This window comes from Natrix helvetica (genome assembly GCF_964273705.1).
Source record: "Natrix helvetica genome assembly, chromosome: 1".
NCBI classification, from domain to species: Eukaryota; Metazoa; Chordata; class Lepidosauria; order Squamata; family Natricidae; genus Natrix; species Natrix helvetica.
Genome location: NC_138548.1, coordinates 364,595,296 through 364,601,295, shown reverse-complemented (window position 1 = coordinate 364,601,295; position 6,000 = coordinate 364,595,296).

The following is a 6,000-nucleotide window of genomic DNA, read 5'->3' as shown; positions in this document are numbered from 1 at the left end:
TGATCAAAGCAGAACTTTTAGGCTTTTTTCGTGTTTCCCCCTCCCCCAACAAGGTTTTGATTTTCTCTGAGTTCTTCCTGACATCCCAAATACACACACACACACACACACACACACACAGGCACACACACACACACAGCACCAGCACTTCTTCCTCCGACCCCCAACAGCCGCAGAGGCGCTTGGGTTCTGCTTCCCCAGCCTGAAGTGTTGGACTCTTCTGAAGCGGAACTGAGGAACTGGCCAGGATCCAGCAGGCAACAAGCCTCCATTCTTCATCAGGGCAGCTCAGGAACTGCCCTCTTCTGACCCATGACTGAGCCTCCAGGTGGGGCAGCCCCTTTCTTCCTCTGCCCCATTGGAAGCGGCTAAAGGGGCCCTCCCTGACTCCTGAGGAGACCCTGGAGAGCCCAGGAAACAAACCGATGGAGGGATGGAGAAGTGTCACTCAAGGCCCAAATTCTGCCCCTTCGGTCCCTTTGTGTAGAGACCCTCCCTGCTCTTTGGGGGAGGCTCTGATGGAGGAAAGATGGGAGGAAAGAGAGGAAAACGGGGAACCAGCATGGAGGGGAGGGGCTCTGTTGAACTAATGGGGAAGGACACTGTTCAGAAGGCCTGGAGGAGGGGATGGGGAGTGTTACATATCCCCCCCCCCACTGACAGAGGTTTCCACCAAGGTCCTCTGTTCTGGCGGGAACAGACGGTTAACCCCATTGGTCAAGAGGTCTGACAGATCCCTTTAAAAGGGGATGCTGCCCGACCATTCCCCAGACGGATGTTTACCTGACTTGCAATAAAGAGCTGTTGTTACTGGAGCCTTTGTGTGCCTTCCTTTACCTGATCTAACACTGGCGACGAAGGTGGGATCGGAAGGCAACTAGGCAAAGAAAAAGAGCAAACGCGATCCTGCAAGTACATCCAGCTCGGGGCATCCTGTGCGGCATTGAGCAACCATTGCTGAACAGTGAGATTGAATCAGGATGGCTATGCACGCCCCACCAACTCCATATGATCCAGCCACTGAGCATTGGGAATCGTACATGCTACAATTCGAGTGTTTCCTAGAAGTGAACGATCTCACGGGCGTTCCAGAAGCCCGTAAGAAGAACATGTTCCTTGGTTATTGTGGCCGGGAAGTGTTCGAAACAGCGAAAAACCTCTCGGAACCGACCCCACTACAAGCAGTGTCCTGGTCTGCACTACAACAAATGCTGAAGACCCACTATGCGCCCAAGCCGTCCAAATACGTTCACCGGCACGAATTTAACATTCGAAACCAGATGGAGGGCGAATCTATCAATGAGTATGTGGCGGCACTTCGAAAAGCCGCAGCCTACTGTGAGTGCCGTGACCTGGACGAGCTGATTCCGGATCGCATAATTTGAGGTGTGCGAGACATTACTCTGCAGAGGAGGCTACTCACGAAATCCAACCTCTCTCTGCAGATTGCACTAGACGAGGCTAGGGCATCTGAATCAGCCGCCAAATCAATGGAAACCCTACAGCGCCAGAGCGTACCTCAGGACGTGTGGAAAAGTACTCGCGTACATCGCGAGACTACAGAGCCCGAGAGCTCTGGAAGCGAGGAGGAAGACAGCTACCGCATGCGCAGTAGCTGCACAAAGCTGGCATGAAAATTCAATTCACAAGTTCCGCCCTCCACCAGCTGTGGAGGAGACCATGCCTGATCATCCTGCTGCTTCCGTGAAGCAACTTGCCAGCAATGAGAGAGGAAGGGGCACATCACCACGATGTGCCACAGTGACTTTCCTACTGCCACAAGACAGCCCAAAGGATCACAAAGCCATAAACAGCGGCCCAAACCAGGGGCTTGGCAGAAGTACCCATGGGAGTCAGAAGGCGACTATAGAGTCACCAACCATACGTCTGCCACACAAATCTGCACTGGGCACCCCAAAAAGCTGAAAGTCACTGTCCTCATTGAGGACTCTCCATGCGAAATGGAGATCAACACCAGGTCGTCACTGACCATAATCTAATGGTCAGTCCTAAAGCAAGTGATCCCCAAGCTACAGAAGTGACACCTCTGAAGCCCCAACGTCCGCCTGCGCGACTACTAGGGGAACCTGGTCCCCATCGTGGGCCAAGGCACCTTCTGGGTGAACTACAAACAATTCTGCAAAAACCTCCCCGTGACGATGGTCAGCGGAAATCTTCAGAGCCTCCTGGGGCTGGATTGGTTCCAAGCTTTGGCAATGGAAGTGACCGGAATCAACTCCATGAGGGACGACCGTGCTGAAGCCACTTTTAAGGAGTTCAAAGATGTCTTTGGCACCGGTCTGGGTAAGAACAAAGGAACCCCAATTTCCTTTAGCTTGGTCCCCACAATAGCCCCAATTAGGCTAAAACCCAGGAGAGTACCTTTCGCTCTCCATCCAAAAATTGACAAAGAAATTGATAAATGTGTGAGCCAGGGCATCTTAGAGCCAATCGATCACGCACGCTGGGAGATGCCAATTGTGACACCTGTCAAACCTGATGGGTCTGTCCGCATCTGTGCGGACTATAAGTGCACAATTAATAAAGCACTACAACAAAGCGCCTACCCTGTACCCATTGTACAGCACTTACTACATTCGCTCGGCCCAGGAAAAATCTTTGCAAAATTACATATGGTGCAGGCATACCAACAATTGCCAGTAGAGGGTGGTACCACGGAGGCCCAAACCATTGTGATGCACAGGGGTGCATTTAAATGCCACCTATGTTCCCTCTAAGCTGCGCGGGTGCGCGGACGCGCAGGTGGCAACAAAACACAGCGCAGCAGTTTCCAACTGCCGCGCAGGGATCTTTAGCATGATGGACTTTAAGCTGCAGGCGGCTAGGAGGCTTCTATCAGCTGTGCCGGGATATTATAGTGCCTGGACACACCCAGAGGAAAGCGGGCCTTTGGCCAACAGAACTGTGGTTGCCTAGGGTTATGATTGGGCTCCCTCCGCCGGCGCGTGGCTGATTGACAGGATCAACCTCCTGGATCAAAGTTATTGAGGTGTGGGGGGGAGCAGTGGCAACAGCAAACTCTCCGCGGGACGTGCGGAGCATGCTTCCCTCACGGTTTGTCGGCTAAGTGGCTGGGCTCCCGCTGTTGGCTCCACTTCCGAGAGGCAGATGTGTGGGAGGCGCTCGCCATGCAAGCAAATGGAAGCCCACGCCGGGTGGGCACCTGTCTGAATCCAGCCTCTGCCTTCGGAGCATTGGGGCTCGAGGTTTTTTTCGCAAGAAGGGGAAGTCGAGCTGGTGCTCCACGGATTTCATTTGATTTTATTGCTCGAAAAGAAAAAGAAAACAGAAGCTTCTTGGTCCGCCTAGACCAGAAACTCAAAATCCGGAAAATTAACCTTGTTTAGGAAAGTTTTGCGCTGATGGAAAAATAGTGTTTTCCAGTGAAAGTTTTTCCTACTTTTCCTTGTTTGCTTTTTTGGCCTCTATTCCTTCTCCTCTTTTCTTTCTTCCTTTTTTCTTCCTTTTTTCTTTCCTTCCTTCCTCCTTCCTTTCTTCTTTCTCTTTCTCTCTCTTTCTTTTTTCTGCCTCTTTTTCTTATCCACCCTCCCTCCTCTCCCCTTTCTTTTTCTCTTTCTCCTCTTTCCTTTTTTATCTCTCTGTCTCTCTCTGTGTGTGTGTTTGTGTCTCTGTGTGTCTCCCTTCCTTCCTTCCTCCCCCTCCCTCCTCTCCCCTCTTTGTTTGTTTCTTTATGTGCCCCAATTGCTAATCTACATCAATTGGTAATTTATTCATAACTTGCTAATATCACTGCAGACTATTGGATAGTAAGGGGGAAAGTATAAAGCATGTAAAGTAATTCATAGTATGGAAAATGTGGATAGAGGGAAGTTTTGATCCTTTTCCCATAGAGAGTCATCCATTGAACTTGAATACAAGTAGTCCTCAACTTACAACAGTTCATGTAATGACCAAAGGTACATCAGCACTGAAAAAAGTGACTTACGGCTGTTCTTCACACTTACGATCATTGCAGCATCCCCAGGGCCACATGATCAAAATTTGGCTCTTTGGCAACTGCCTCATATTTATGATGGTTGCAGTGTCCTGGGGTCGCCTTTTGCAACCTTCTGCCAAGCAAAGTCAGTAGGAAAGTCAGATTGATTTAACAACCAGGTTACTGATTTAACCGCAGTGATTCACTTAACTGTATGTAGCAAGAAAGGTTGTAAAATGGGGCAAAACTCACTTAACAAATGTCTCACTTAGCAATAGAAACTTTGGGCTCAATTAGGGTCGTAGATTGAGGACTACCTGTATAGGGAGATTTCTTTACTTAATGTATATTTACATGGTAGAATTGAGCTTCAAATAACACTGATTTCGTTGTCAGGTGACATCTATGAAAAAAATTCAGATGCTCAGGCATGAAAATGTGCTGCTCAAACACTATACATTTCCGCTCACACTGAAAAAAAATTAGAGGGAACATTGAATGCCACCGCCTGCAATTTGGTGTTAGCATTGCCCCTGGACTGTTCCAAAGCGTCATGGAACGACTTTTTCAGGGGATTCCAGGAGTCGTCCCCTATTTCGACGACATCTTGGTATAGGCTGCAAATGAGGCACAACTTTTAAAACGCGTACGAACAGTTTTGGGCAGAATTAGAGACAAAGGTCTCCGCCTCAAAAAAGAAAAATGTCAAATTAATGTACCAAAGGTCGAATTCCTAGGGTACGTCATCGATGGGTCTGGAATCCACCCGACCACACAAAAAATCAAAGCTATTAAGGATGCCCCACACCTTGCAATCAGACCAAACTGCAGGCGTTCTTTGGGCTCCTTAATTTCTACAGCGTCTTTCTCAAACAGAAAGCCCCCGTTGCTGAGCCATTACATCACCTCCTAGACAAGAACGTGAAATGGTCCTGGGGCAAAACCGAGGCCACTGCATTTGCCGCAGTAAAATGACTCTTGTCAGTGGACTCTTTCCTTGTACAATACAGCCAGACCCTGCCATTGGTGTTGACCTGTGACACCTCCCCTTTTGGTGTCGGCGCTGTCCTCAGCCATCACATGCCCAATGGAACTGAAGCCCCCATTGCATTTTACTCCAGGACATTGTCTGCCGTGGAGAGGAACTACAGCCAATTGGACCACGAGGCTTTGGCTGCAGTGGCCGGAGTAAAGAGATTCCACGAATATCTCTACAGCCGGGACATCGAACTGGTTATGGACCACAAGCCATTGTTGGGTTTACTGGCTGGGGATTGCCCACCCGGTATCATTATCCCCCCGCATGACCAGGTGGACTATTTTTTTAGCAGCCTATTCCTACCGCCTCATTCACCGATCTGGCTCCACTTTAGGGCACGTGGATGCCTTGAGCATGTGTGTGGATGCCCCGTGCATGTGTGTCTTTGTATATATGTATGTTTATGTGTTTGTACTCATGTTTTATGTTCTATATGCTCCATTGTACGCCGCCCCGAGTCCTGTTTGGAAAGGGAGCGGCTAATAAATTCAAATTATTATTATTATTATTATTATTGAGCTGCCCATTGCCCGAAGTCCTCGCCGACCCCACCCCCGAAACATTGGTCCTCCTCATTGACTGCCTGGAAACCAGACCCATCTCATCTAGTGACGTTGCATGCCACTCTGCAAAGGACCCCATAATAAAGCAAATTTTGAACTGGGTGTGGAGGGGGTGGCCCAAGGGGCATGTCGGGGCTGAATTTAAAATGTATTTTGCCAAACGTGATGAATTGTCGGTTGTTGTGGGGGGACCAAGTAATTATTCCCAACCAACTGCGCATTGCAGTACTAGAAGCATTACATGTAGGGCATCCTGGGATCATCAGCATGAAGTCCTTGGCAAGGAGTTACATATGGTGGCCTAACATGATGGTCAGGGAAATTGCATACAAGGAAAACCAGTAAAAAATATTTTACAGATGGCACCTGGCACCAAGGTTAGCTAAAGTTTTAACAAATACCTCCCCAAAATGTTGGAAATGCGAATCAATACACGGAAC